Here is a 15,514-nt window from a genome sequence, read left to right on the forward strand (position 1 = left end):
TCTTGATTATTTTGTTTCTTATTGATTAGGTGGTGTAAACAGGCAAAATCAGAAGAAAAACATTGTTCATATCATTATTTCTGGATCTATGAAAAAAGATCAAATAGATGTTGTTTTTCAATATCATACTGCTGGAATTCAAGTGTAATTTAAGGACCATCAGGTCAGTGCAGTGTTTACAAAGTCAGTCATATAAAGTGTTAAGCTTATATAAAAATATAAGCTTAACACTACCAGAAGTTCTAGAGTTAACTTTAGTGAATCAGCAAATACCATGGGAACCACATGTACGATACGGTGAAGCAATTAGCCAACACAACCTGTGCAACTCCTTGCTGCTATTAAAAGAAAAGAAAAAAAAGTATATTAGCACCAAACTTTATATATGCACATATCTGATGCATTTCAATTTACATGATAGTACACTAGATGACTCTTTGTTCGCCATGTCTCCCTTAATTTGGCGAAAGCGAGTCTATTATAGCTGTGATTTTTCCGTAACTAATTGCAGTGCACTCAAGCCGGCCTTTGAGGCTCTCCTGTTCATCAGCATAACACAGGTGTGTGTGCCACCAATGATCCATCCATGGCCATTTCTGTGAATGTTTGCAGCTCTAACACACACTTATATGAGTAATGAACAGCATGTGTGCACGCACTGTGAGTCATGCGTTGCAGATGAGTTGTGTACAACTATAGCATGTGGTGGGTGTTTTGACCATCACCCAGCCTGTTTTTGGCTTCAGACTGAACAAAGAGAACAGACAGTCTCATACAGTTGTGGAAAAGCTGGCACTCCCTCTTTTAATACAATGGATTTTCATTATGTGTATTAATGTGCAAAAAATAATCTGATTGTAATTGGTCTCGGGGTTATGTACATACAACCCTAAATGAACAACAACACAACTTTTTTCACAATTCTGTTATTTAATTACCAAAAATAAAGATCCTGTGGGCAATACTGAGATTGAATCATTTATAGACAACTTTAGAAACAATGGCTTGAAGTAGGAATTTGTTGTGAAACTTAATCAGTTGCTCTTATTGTCCCGTTCAATTTATTTATCATTTTCATCAGCCATTCTGGTGTAATTCTCTGGTGTGTGTTTCAGGTCATTGTCCAGTTGCAGCAGCTTTATCTGACAGACAGATGGTCTGACTTTCACCTCTAGGATACTCAGACAGAGGAATTCATGGCTGATTCAGTGACTACAAGGTACCGGGTCCTGTGGGTGACCCCGAATCATCACCCCTCCACTGCCTCGCTTGACGGGTGTAAGGTGTATTATGCTCAAATGCTGGGTTTTCCACCAAACATCCATTAATAAAAAAATTACTTGATTTGGTCTCATCTCTTATTGTTCCTGAAGTCTTGTGCTGTTTTCAGATTAAGTCTTGTGGATTCAGTCACGTTTCCATCATCTTTATGAACGGAAGCGGCTTTTTCCAGCCAAACCCTTTCAAACAACACATACATGTTCAGTTTTCTTCTAATTGTGCTGTCTTGGGCTTTAACAATTGAAATATCCATGGAGGCCTATATGGTCTGAGAAGTAGTGCTCTTTTTTTTTTTTTAGGTTTTTCTAAGCTTCTTAGAGCATCACATGGTCTCACCTTCAGGTACATTTCCTGGGACATCCGCTTCTGTGAAGATTTTGCAACTGTTTTGAATGCAAATCAAGTGAAGATTTTGACCCTTTCTAGATTGAACTTTCCAGTCACCTGCCAAAACGTTAGCTTTTATAGAGGTCTGAACACCTGCTGATAATCTGCTTATCAAAGGCTGATAATTAGCAGCACCTGGCTGCACCGTACCCTCTTAAATCCTATGAAATATGCAAAGGGGTACTTGGTATTATCCATGTAAATGTTCTTTTTCTTTCTTTTTTTTAAACTGTTTTGTCAGTAATGGCAGCCTTTACAAAAGCTGTATGATATTACTTAAGGGTATATTTACCTGACACTAAGAGATATTGAGAAATATGAGAAGATCATTTATTTCAATAATTTCGTAGACACTTTTCATCTTATTTCTTTTGCATGTTTTCAATTGAAGATGGTGTTGCCTGTGTGTGAGGAATGTTGGGTGTCATTAAAGTGACTCCTCCTGGAGGAAAATGGCCTCTTACAAGGCTGCACACTCAAATACACTCAAAAAGAATAAGATTTGCTTTTAGAGACTTTCCCCCCAGTAGATGTCAGTAAAACATCCTCTGTTTATTTTTTTTCCAACTTATCTTGGATGTGTGGGAGGTTTCAAAAAATACCTAATAATGTCTGATCACACTAAGCTTTTAATACCAGCAGCCTTATTTCCAAATGCGATGTTTTGATGAGTCAGTCCAGAATAAAGCTGTCAAACAGGTGTTACACGGATACATTTCGACAAATACCAGTCAGTTCAGATGATACAAGTCTTGTACTCTTCCTACTTTTTGTCTGCTATCACCTGTTTTAACTATTATTTGTTTCTTGTACACAAAATATAATTGCAAACGTTGTCTTTTGTGATGATTTTTGTGTAGACACTGGTATGAGTGTCTCTTGTTGTAGCTGTTGTTTTTTATGTATTTATGTTCTCTTAGTGTTTTTGTCTCTGTACATTTTTTAATGAACCTTGAAGTCTACACAAATAAAGTTGATGATGATGAGTGAAAACTTGTTTTAATTTGGAGAGGAAATTCATCAAACAGTGAGAACAGCCCGTTTTCATGCGCTCTCCTTGGTGCTGAAAGACGTCTGGAAAGTTGCAGTTATGGCAAAAAAAAGAAAATAATTTTATTTTATTTCATTATTTACTTGTTGCAGAGAAATGAATTTGACGCCATATCATAAATGTTTCCAAAAGCCCGGAAACACAAAGCTCTAATAAGCTACAAGAGTTGATTTTTCCATGAAAATCTGTGGTGAAAGACTATTTGTCTGATTCCGAGCTTTAATTGGAGCATTGAGGAGTAACATACACTTTCACTTTTATTGCAATGCACTTTTTGCAGGACTAACAAAGCAAGTGTTACATAAACTCCAGCTTATTCAAAATGCTGCAGCCAGAATTCTAACAAAAACCAAGAGGTATGAACACATCACTCCTGTTTTATCCTCTCTTCACTGGCTCCCTGTTAAACAAAGAGTAGATTTTAAAGTACTTCTTATAGTCTTTAAATCTATGAATGGTTTAGCTCCCTCCTACATGGCTGACATGCTGACTGAATACATACCGGACAGATCCCTTAGATCATCAAATAAGAGTCTTCTCATCATACATAGAATTCACACTAGATCTGCTCATGGTACTTCAGTCACTACGGTCCCACTCTCTGGAATTAATGCCGCAGGAACTAAGGTCTGCTCCAACAGCCCTCTTTCAAAAGCAGACTAAAAACATACCTTTTTGCACAGGCGTTTGAGTAAACTCTACATGGTTGGCTGAGTGATAGCACTTTTGTTATAATGGAATGATTGTGGTTATTGTTATTTTTCTCTTAAGGATAAGGATAATCTTTATTGTCTCTCTTGAAAGAAATTTGTCTTGGACAAAAACTAGAGACTCCAGGCACCACATATATAACAAAACATATAAAATCACAATAAACAAAAACACATCGTCATATCCCCCCGCTCTTTGCATGCCCCCTCGCAATGTCCTGAAAAAAACACCTCTACACAAAAAAATACCTTGCTACAGCAACATTATTGCACTTCCCTCTACACATATAGCAGCATAATCATTAGACATACTTTTGTCTGTTTCTGTTATTGTAAACCTGTAATTTTGTTTTGTTTGTTTATGTATTTGAGCACATTGACTCCATGCTCGTCATGTGAAATGTGCTTTATAAATAAATTTGCCTCTGCCTTGTTTTCTCTAAATGTTGCCTCACTCGCGTTCAAGTCGGTCTTGCTGTGGACGAATCTGAAAGGCAAATAACGAGTCATCATAGTCAAAGAAACCCCAGCTCACTTCTTGTAGCCCTCGCTTCCTTTCTCTCGCTCTCCGTCCCCACCTCGCCCCCTTCCTCCCCCCTCCTCCTCCTCTTCCTCCCCCTCTCCCTCTCTCCTCGTCTCCACAGCGGCTCCAGGAGCGCGTCCTCAGACATGCAGCCGCGCTGCGATGAAGCGGAGCAGGAGACGCCGCCGCGGCGAGAGTGCAGGTAAGCCCGTCCCTGAATATTCCAGCCCCGACCCATGGACAATAACAGTGTATTCCGATAGTGGATGATGGAAGTGGAGCAGGTTTTATGGGAAGCTTTCATACCAGAAGAGTGAGCGCATGTTCTCTCGAGGAGATTGGTTTCTTAATCTGTCTTGCTCAAAGGTTTCCTGACAGTTGTGGCCAGAAATTTAACCTCTGGCTTTTTCCCAATTGCTGGATTGTCTCTCTATAACCACTGCAAAGACACTTCTAATCATGGTCCTGCAACACGCAAAAAGAAAAAAAAAACACATTATTATTGTGCTTATTCTGAGGTGTTTCGAAAGTTGTTTCTGTCAACAACTTTGTTTTCACGGGAATCAAACTAAATCAGACTCGCTTGCATGATGTCTAGTGAGAGTGCTCGCATGAAAACCGAAAAGACATGAAATATTTCATACCTGATCCTCAGCTGCCCGTCCCTCATTGCTTAGTGGAAGAAAATGCGGCAGGAGTTAATTTGTGGTTCTCATATATTTTTGAGAACCTTTACGGCTACAATTGGTCTCAGTACCGGCCATTAAAAAAAATATTATTGTTGCCTTCTTATCAAATGTCCGAATAAGCCTAACAACCAGAAGCTGTTTTTTCTCTTTAAGTTACTTTCACCACACGCTTTTTGTTTATGTTTCGAATAAAATGCCCCAAAATTGGATGTGTCCTCGTCGTTCCCTGGTAAATTAATATTTAATGTGTACAGTTCTAACTTAAAATCAGAAGAATTAATGCAGAATGAGTTGTCTTCTTTGGTATTACTTATAAATCGGGGGCACATATTGTATGTTTTGCTGATTTAGTTTCCTCTCTTTCAATTCGATTAGCCTGACCACTCCTGATCAGGAACACACACCCAAAAATGGTTGCATTTCTGTTTTCAGTCGCCTAAGCCATCAATACAGTCGACACACGTTTATCTGCTCCCTGTGAGTGCTACAGTCCTTCTTAAGGATGGCATGAGCTGATGATTGTGCGTTGCAGCCACACCAGCCGTGCGTAAAAGCGCAACAGACGAGACTTGAGACAGTGCCGGAGTCTCTCGCTGTGCCTCCCCATATATTTATTTATTCTTAACGTGAATCTCCCAAATCATGCTCTGAATGATGTGCAGCGACCATGTCCCCAATTAATAAAATTGAGGACTCGGTGACCGATGTTCAGAGCTAAAGTTTCATTTTATCATTATAAATCTCAACATTTTGGGTTTCATAGGTCTTTTTATTTTTTTTACAATCAGGACGGTAATTTCACTTGCATCAGTTTACTGGTGTCTATGTAAGTGACGGGGAGCCAAAAAGCGCAGGTCTGTGCGCCTTCCATCATGAAGCAGCGCTGGAACCTGGACCTGGTCATTCCGTTTTTCCGAGCATTTAATTTCCGTCTGATATTGATTAAAAGATTTCCACTCAGTGCGCTGGTCTCTGAATGAATGTGTGTTCTAGTATGTAGCTGTAATCGGAGAGGAAATCATTTACTCCGAAGCGAGTTATTTCAGCTCCGGACAAGAAACGGCTCAGCTTGACTTGGGAGACTTTGAGATGAAAACGAGGTTATGTTGGAGCAATTAAATCCTTATATTTAAACCCATAGTTCAAATCTCACTTTTTTCTTTTTTCCAAGTGAATTCTGCGTGTGGATGACCTTGAATAAGCGATCAGGGGTGAATACTTTAGTTTAGAGAGATGCAGATGAACAGAGAGCGATCCTGCCTGGATTGGCGCGGAGTCAGTGCCCCCATGTGTGCAAGTCCACGGCTCATTTGTTCACGGTTTTATCGCCAAGATGCACAGTAGATTTGCCATCGAACTGCTTGGGAGCTTGTTGGAAAGTTTCCTCTCTTCAGTTTTGCGCTTTTATTTCTCGATTAAAAGTCTTTTGAAATAGTTTTTTTTTGGAATCGGTTGGAAAACGAGGCTGCTGCAATTTAGTGTCCTTTTTTTCTTCCTGAAAATACGCACACAGTAAGTACCATCTGTAACACCAAAATACAGGTTTTTTGACAGCCTAATAATACTTTATATGGATTGAAAACAGTTTACAGTTGATATATTTATGAAAACATAGGTATTTGTATCTCGTGATCCCACACCTCATTATCTCACCGGTGTGTTTGAAGACGCGGGGTCTCCGACTTGTTGTCGTCCATTTCCACTTATCACCCCGACTGACATCCTGATGTTGATGGATGAGGCTTTCATGCTTCGTGACTGTAGAGTTGTGAGAGATTTTTTTTCCTCCACAAAGTTCTATTAACCCACTCAGGTTTTCTGAGGACAGCAGTATGGTTTGCCCCTTTTCCCTCTCCATGTCTCCTTTCCCAGCTCTAATGATATATTACATTAGAATTGTAATAGTAGTGACTGTCCCTAGCAGCAAATTATAGCACGTATTATTGTGCCTGGCTGGCAATGATGCAGGCATACTGTTCATTGGTTTGTTGGTTAATGCAGATGAAAGTAAAAGTGACAAAAAGAGGGAGCACATTTGCCTTTGTGATGTATATTGCCCCCTATAGACAGAACAGGTAATTGGCAGGTGCCATTCTCGCTTGCTGCCTTGATAAATGTTGAAACAGTGAGAAGATGGAAACATCATTGTGCTGCCGATTCCTCTGTGACACTACATGGAAATGGAGGGGAAATTGGCGGAGGAGGCTCGTGCCAAAACTGCTGCCTACCATGAACACATGCTGCGTTGGAGAAAAGGCTGCTTTTGTTAAAGTTAAATTTAGACACTAGGGTGCATCATTCCATGGACACAAGCGTCTCGTTTTGCAGAAAGGCTGTACAGTTCACAGCAGTAAATCTGTGTATCTGGCGCACGCAGAAAGGAATGTCTAATTACAACGCTTTCAACATCAGTAGACTCCTGGTCCAATCACCTCCTTTCATTCTTATCATTGCACCCTTATTTATATCATTTTTTACAAGATTTAATTTCATTAAGTGCTATTTTTGCATGGGCTTGATGTTAAAGAAGGGTTTTCATTGAGCAGAAGTAAACAATGGCTCGACTAATGTTTGGAAATTTTGTGGGAGAGATGAAAAGCGACTCTGAAGGGATTTTGCATAATAGTGGATACGGCTGCCTGTGCAGACAGAAACGGATGACTTTGACTTACATTGATGTCTAAATGTGCATGTGCTGTAATCTATCCACATTCAAAGCATGCAGATTTGGTGTGCTGATTCTGTATCCTCGGCTAGAAGGACAAACGGACAGTACACCCTTTCGCCGCACTCCTTATCAGATGCTGAGTGATTGCGGAGCTTTGCAATATGAAGTGCCACTAAACCGCCGCACGGAGTGGCATTGATTGGGAAGGATGGGAGGAGGGTGATTCCTTCTTAAGGTCATTATCTAGCAGACAGAGCGAGTTAGATGAAACAAACCACAGTAATTGCATTTATAACAAAAGACTGGGAATCCGCGGAGTCAGAAGTACATTGGGTCAGCATATTTCATCCACACCGAAATGGTTACTGTGACACTGTAATTGCTCATTAAATATATTCTATGAAACTAGTTCAGCAGCTCCCCGAAGCCTGTAGTCTGAGCGGACTCACATTTAATTTAAATGTGAATATGTCTGACAAACCAGCTCACACTTAAAGAATTTGACATGCATGAGACATGAAAGCGAGTCCATTTGTTTGCTGCTACTAGAGAAAGGTTGAGATACGATTTACCGCCAGCCTGTGAATCAGACGACAGTTGAAGCACAGTGGAGAGGATGCGACGTAGTCGCTTCTTTGGCAAAGGCAGTAGCAGGTGTGTGATGGCACTTGCACTGATGGTTGAGTAACTTAAACAAGTCAGGGCTCATGAATCATTACTTTAACATTATTTCAAACCTGGATTAACAGATCTTTCCTCCCCTTGTGAGCAACAGAGAGAAGTTGCAAATTTAATTACTTATTTTAACTTTTCATGTTGTTACTCGAGCAAAAGGATCTCCTTTTTATATCTTATCTACTGAATGCTGCAACAATTCCTTTTTTTTTTTTTTTTTTTACACTTAATTGGCTCTAATTATTCAACCAGCAGCCCATATTCTATTTTGAACTGGTGGAAGCAGAGGGGCACAATCTGTATCTTTGCCCACCCACATACAGTAGTAGTTGCCTTTTTGTAATTGTTCTGATTTGGTTAGCAAATTTTGTTAGTCCCACAGACGAGTGCTATGTGTCTAAGGCCGTAAATAGCATGCTAAGTTACGAGGGGTCCCAGATAAACTCTGCCAGTCCTCGTTTCACTCTGGTGACACTCGTTTAAGAGATTTTTAATGTTACTGACTCTTGGACTAATAATTATTGTACACATTTGATCTGTAATAATATAAAATAATACAATCAGCATCATAGGTTAGCATAGGCTTAGTCAAAAAAACTAAAATAGCGAACCATGGACTTACTCAGAAGCGTTAACGCTCGATGGATGGTACTTCTGGCATGCTTTCATCATACCATCAACAGTCAATCACATTTCATCCTGCTTGCTCTCAGTGTTAAGCCGTGTTATTTGACAACTCTATCATCCACATGTACGTTTTCATTGGCTAGTATTAGTTCTGTAGTCGTAGTTTGATCTGCTGAGACCTGCGGCGGAGTGTGGCCACGCTTTCTCCTCAACACCCAGAACCCACATTTAGGTTTAAGGATTCAGACTAACTTGGTAACCAGCTGCCTTCCAGGCCCGATCATTTACAACAAAGCATTGCTGACAAAATCTGTGGGTGATGTCACAGGGGGGGGGGTGTCCTGTTATTATACAGTATATGAACATACCACAACATAGCAAACGTGCACTTTATCATTACTTAATTAGTTACAACACATTTCTTACTCTTCATCTTCAGTTCACTGATAATCTCTGTCACCACGCATCTCTATCCAATCCTTTACCCATGTTCTGTTAAAGGTCATTTTCTTGTGGTATGAACGAGACATAGTACACACATCTTATACTGTTGGTTTCCTCCCTCTGACCAATTTCAAATAATCAACTCTGAACATTTCAAGTGGTTAGGTCTCATTTTCTGTGTGTTTTGTTAACAAAAGGTGTTTTTTTAGCGATGAACAGGGTGACCGAGTCATTGAGTGCAGTGTACGCGTGGCTCTGAGTCAGCGATCAATCACGTAATATGAACAGCCAAATGATGTCAAGATTTATGATTTAAATCTCCATTTTAAACATCTTCACACAGGGATTCGATTTTTGATAGCTAAAACTAAACAATATGCAAACAATTTGTAACTATCAGACCTCAGTGATAAAAGGGGTGAATTTAATTACTGGGATATACTTTACTGTTTAAGTATATGCAGAGCATAATTTACAAATGACCTTTATGATGAAACGTAAAAGATTAGATAAAAAAAAGAGAGAATCCGGCGTTTTACAATATAATTCATGCTACAAATCCTGGGAATCTTTGGGATCTTCAGAGTGAAATCAAACACCTACTTTTATTAAAAAAAAAGTATCTGGTGAAACTTATTTGTAATGTATTAAAACAGCAGTATTTGTGGTATTGTCCTAAAGATCTGTGGAGATTTGTCTGAATTCGCTGCACACTCCCAAAGCCTCAGGTGTTCCTCAGACTTGCCGCTCATCCAGCAATAATGTCGGGCTGTCGTTCCCTGCTCTTAATTACTCCAAGCCTCTGTACTAGATAATTCTGTATGGTCAATTTGGTCTTCAGCCTGGCAATTATGATTTTTTTCCCATGAAACATTCAGATCAAACGGGCCCATCTGCTTTCAGCTGACCTTGACAAAGAGAAATGTTATTGTAGCCAGAGGTCCAAATTCCTCAATGGTGCAACATTGTAAGACATATGAGACCAAAAAGATCTCTCTGAACATCAGCATAGACATTTGGACTCAACCGAGCTTCACTTAAAATATTTCAAAGGGAATTTGAGGATACAGTAAGAAACTTTGAGAGAAGGAACAAGTCAAGATGGAAATTACATTTCCTTTTCCAATTTAGGGCTGAAAGTTTCACAGCAAGGGGGAACAGCTTTGACTGGTGCCACAAGTTCTTGTAAATGGCACCAACCTGACAGGGTGCCTTAATATCTCACTGCAGATGTTGCTTGTGTGGGTGTATTTGAAGTGGTCCTGTGTGACTTTTTCCTTCTTGTTGGGCAGGACCACTAACAAGCAATTAGCCAACAGGAAGAATGCTTGGTATTTCATGGGACGAAAGCAAAGCAAAAAAAGTCTTTGACTATTCTTAGTATTGTTTTGAGAGAAGGTTGTTTTTGGTTGTTCTGGGAAGCAAAAGTTACTGTAGAAACATGAAGTGATTCAGAAGTAATTGGGACCAACAGATGAGGCACAAAACCAAAAACTGACCAAAAATGAGAGATAGTTGCATATAACCTTTCTATTTCCCAAAGAGCATTTTGTTGATATAGCACAATTTACACTACAGTATATGTGACGCATCACAAGTAGCTAGGCATTAATCAATTCACTTTCAAGTGGAAATCAATGAACTGCCAAGTTGATTTCTTTTGAATAGGCAATAACAGTCAAACTGTCTTCCTGGAGGTATTGCTGTCCTAATTACTGGCCTGCCAGAAGCTGATAAACAGGAATGATGGCCAAATGAAAGCACCAAGCACTTGATGTCAATAATGAATCAGATTTCCTTTCGCTAGTCTTCTCTCGTTCTGCCTGGATACCGTTTATTAAGTCAGTGAGAAACCTCAGATGATATTGGGTAGACTACTATGAACCTGTGAGTGCAATCTTGTTCCCCAGAGGGTGGTCATACATTTTCCTCTGATAGATGAGAGCAACAAATCCATCTACTTTGCACCATCTATTTAAAAGGGGCCAATGGTGCCTGGGCATGGCATGCCACAACTTGCGCCGTAAGACTTGAGCATTGCTTTGTAGTCTGTAGTTGCCTAGATTACATGACCTTTGGATGAACGATGCATCTTTCAGATCTCATTAGACTTGCCCCATTAATGCAGATGAGCCAATGGCGGTTGAGTGTCGATTCCACAGGGACCAGAGCTCGGACATCTGTAGCTTTCACATCCGTAAATACACACTGGAAATCTTGAATCCTTATCTGTATTCCTAAAAAAAAAAGATAAAAAAGGGACATTTCTAGGATACCTGAAATACTAATTCCAGGTAGCCTATCCAGAGAGGATGGGCAATCGAGTTTGTTTTATTCAATTTCCTAAATCTGAACAAAACAGATCTAAATGGCAACTCTGGATCAAACCGCTAACTTCACATCCAGAAGATAATTTCTTCTAAGATAAATCAAAGCAACAAGGCTTTTAACTCTGCGAACAGTATTTAACTGTAACTCCTGTGTAGCAACTTTGCGTTTGCTTTAGAATAAGTTAGCTTGCTTGCAGTACGAATAGCTAATATTATCACTGGCGTTGTGAGTTTACCTCTAATAACAGACTGTTACTGACATTCACTGCGATGACCAACGTCAAAAAGTCCTTTGTACATTTATCGGAGTTAAACTGCCCAATTTATCGTGATATAGATTTGAGGTCTTATCGCCCAGCCCTATTCTGAGCACCAGATCCAAGTTAGAACTTTAAATTTAGTGCAAGGTGGCTAGCAGTGTCAAATCTGCACAACCACATGGTGGCTATGGTAACCTGGCTTTGTCGTTTGATGTAAAATTAGCATTGTTTAAAGTGGGTAAAATACAACCCACAATTAGGCAGTACATCCTAAATACTCAGTTGAAGAGCTGCAGCTGTGGCCTTATTATCAAAATATCTTTAAAAATTTCAGATGTCACAAAAAATGACATCCCATCTCCTGTTTCGCTTCCTGCTGGCTGGCTGTTTTGCAGTCGCAGTGGCCTTGACTGTTACTCAGCTTCCTGTCCAATGGCTCCCTCAACTTGTGAATAAATCTCAACTCAATCACTTTAGACTGCCGTAGACAACTTGAGCACCTGCGTTAGCTTCGCTGATGTAGTCCTATACACCTACTGTAGCCCTCCATCAAACCCTCCAAGACCTCCTGATGAGCAGTGGAAGGGCTACTGCCACCAGTGTTTATTGATTGGACTATCATTAAATTATTAAAGTTTGCCACAGATCGTCAAAGATGAAATAAGGGACAACTAGCTGGTTAGGAGTGACTGAACTTTAAAAATTCCAATTACATTTTAATAAATGTCAACACTGTTAAAATATTTCAGTCGGACATAAACTAATAAAAATCCCCATCGACTGTGACACAATAACAACGAAACCACTATTATTTGATCTTATGGCTACATTTGTATATAAATCACATTATTACTATGCCTATCACATTGTTCAGCGTTTGCCCTGCTTAAAAAAAATAAGATATTACATTTTAGCAAATAAAATATGGTTTGCAATGTCCTTTATAGAGACCAGTGAAAGGTTTTCTAAAGTTCAGGAGCCTAAGGGCTGTACTCAACTATCAACTCACACTTTGCAAACTTGAAATGTTCATATTTTGTATTTTGAATCACAATAATCATGTCTTCTGCAGAATGTATAAGTATAAATAAGTATATTAAAGGTGTGACTCCTGCATTTTAAGCCTGCAACATTAATCAGTACTGTGTTTCTTTATCAAGCAGTTAACCTGCTTGATAAAGCATCCATCAATTTGATCCATTAATCTGAGATTGATAGTGAAAACAGAAAGACAGATTTCTTCGTCACAAATATAAAGTATCTCCCAGTGGGAGGATCAACAGATTGTTAATTTCCTCCAAAATATAATAAAAGGAAATGGTTTTGAATGAACTTTTTTCCTCATTAATTTAAGTAAAACATTATCAGAAATAGTTTAAGATTTTAAGGCCTAAAAAAGAGAAGGGAAAAAAAGAAATGTGTCCAAAATAGTTCAAAACAGTTCTGATCTCCATATTCCCAGTGCGACAAAAACCCGATGTGTAAAGTCAAAGCTGAGCGCGAGCTGCGTCTGACACAGATGACTTGACATAAAACGCAGGGCTGTGTACACACTCGACAGATTAACACAGCCCTAACCCTGGATGCTGTGGATAACATCAAAAGGTAAACATTCTTTCTGCGAGACACCGAAGGACAATCTTAGGACAGCAAATGAAAGAGTGGTGGCTACAGCATGGGTGCCGTCTCAGATCGGCGTTATGAAGTCCAGCAACAATCATTATCTCTCACTTATTACATTCTGTCACGTCTTGTTTTATTTCTTTGCATTTGCAAGCGAGAGCAGTCTATATTCTTGGTTACAATCTAATTTGTCTGGTGTTTATTTTAAGGTATTTTCTTAACCGTATTATCCTTTTATGTGGTCAGCCTGTTTGATTCATTGACCTTGTCAACACTGTATTTTCAAAAGTAAACTTTAGATGAAGCCCAGATATTGGCAGTAAATACCGCCGTCTTGTTTTGTAGCATTCGGTGGCTGTCTGCATTTTTTCCTTTGTAAAAAAGACAACAGTCGGATTTTAGAGGCACCTCGGACAATTTCAGCAGACTTTACCAGAGTATGGAGACATACTGTATTCAGCTCCCATGGGAGTAACAGGATTTGGTTGTTTGAGAGACGAAACATAGCCGGAGACTGCACACATCCTCGCCGAGTGCAGCGCAACCAAATCATCTGAGACCTGGATGTCTCACTTCCCTTCAGGCTTCACTATAAGAAGTCCGAGGACATTGTACTCCGTCCACAGCTTTGCACATAGAAATGGTTTGGCTTGACATTCTCAAAGACGATCCCTGAAGGTCTGTGTAACTCTTTCCAGGTGAATGATTTGACATTTGGCTGAAATGCCAGCGAGAAGGAAAGTGGGCACTTTTCAGGTTGTCTGAGCTTGTGTTTGTCTGTGCGTTGTGGAACTTGTAGGGCTTTCTTGTTTGCATTCTGCTGCGGACATGTGTTCAAGTTTGGTACATTTTTCCAACCACCTCTTTTTTCGTTTTTTTTTTCTGTTCTTTTTTGGCCTTCCTGGCTTCCTGTGGAGCTGGCTCACCGTTTCACAGCGACAAGCCCTTCTGAAAAGCCGTTATTTGACTTGACAGGAACAGGGCTGCTGACAGAGTCCAGAGACTACGGCGTGTCAGTGCAACACAAACAGACTGTGGGATAGATTCACTGTGTGAGGCACCTAACACCCCTGTGTTCACACTCCCTGATGGCACTCTTTGACAGCCCTCTCACAAACAAAGGAGAGCAAAGCGCAAGCAAGCCCCATGATACGAAACAAGTCAAAGGGCAGTGAAATAAGAAACACGCTTGCTGCTCTGCTTTCACAAACATGTGAAAAGAGTAGCTTTTGTAACACTAAATGGTATGCATCCTTTGCTCTCCTTACTTGCAGCACTTTAAAACCATGATTTTATTGACCTCAGGGGGGGTTTTCCTCTCTCTTAGTTTAGGATTTTGAGTGACTCAGTCCAGTTCAACATTGTGTTGCGTCAAAGCTTAGTAATGTTTCAGGCTTTGTACATGCTCCAACATTTCTGGTTAAATTTGACCAAAACACTCAAAACTGAACAAATTGTTACATCACTGCAGTCACCAGTAAAGCCAAACCCCTGGACCTCAACTAAAGCATGTTTCTCAGCTGTGTGAGCTGTGTTTTGATGACACATCAGAAGGAATTAGATAGATTTGATACCTGCCCTCCAACACTGCGTGTCAGCAGTGACCCCTGCTGTTTTGCACTCCACAACCACTGAGGACTGCTATTAGCATTTCACACTCAAGGCTGACTTGCAAAGCCTGCTGGGATTCTGAGTCACTTCTGAGTTTTTTTGCCTGAAAGCCATGCGGTTGGGATTTTTAGCCATGCAGGAACTCTCTTTGGAGCTTCTCAAATGCTTGCTTTTTGGACCTTATTCTTTAATTTATAAAGTCACCTGTAATATAGAGTTTAAAAAGGTCACATATTATGCATTTTGATTATACAATAACACAAATTAGTCATTTTACTTTGAGTAAAGTTTTTACACCAAACTTTAAAACATTTTAGGATTTCAAAAAAGCCTCCTTTTCTTCGTACTGTTCCAGGGCAAATAACCATATCAATCAAATGAGCTGTGGCTTCCAGCTTCGTCAGCCAATCCCAGCTAAAATAGCTGCTGGCAGACATTTTCAGAACATCCTGTTTCACATCTTGATTTGAATAAACGTATTGCTTTATATAAATTCTCTTGACATGGTACAAAAAATCCCCCCTCCCCTTCAGAGTTATCATGGTTGTGAAATCAAATGATTGAGACCAAAGTAGCTTTGTGAACCAGCCTGTAAATATGTTTATTTTTGCTCTAAAGTTGGATGGAGGAGTGAG

General features: G+C 39.8%; 1 protein-coding gene across 1 annotated transcript in view; it reads left to right on the forward strand.

Moving 5' to 3' along the window:
• Positions 1–4,085: 4,085 nt before the first annotated feature.
• Positions 4,086–15,514, forward strand: part of chrm2a (cholinergic receptor, muscarinic 2a) — a 110,237-nt gene continuing 98,808 nt past the window's right edge. Inside the window, exon 1 of the mRNA XM_061715153.1 lies at positions 4,086–4,154. The gene's annotated coding sequence lies outside the window, so the exon portion shown is untranslated. The remainder of the gene's footprint in view (positions 4,155–15,514) is intronic.

The sequence above is a fragment of the Cololabis saira genome, chromosome 23 (genome assembly GCF_033807715.1).
Source record: "Cololabis saira isolate AMF1-May2022 chromosome 23, fColSai1.1, whole genome shotgun sequence".
Lineage (NCBI taxonomy): Eukaryota > Metazoa > Chordata > Actinopteri > Beloniformes > Belonidae > Cololabis > Cololabis saira.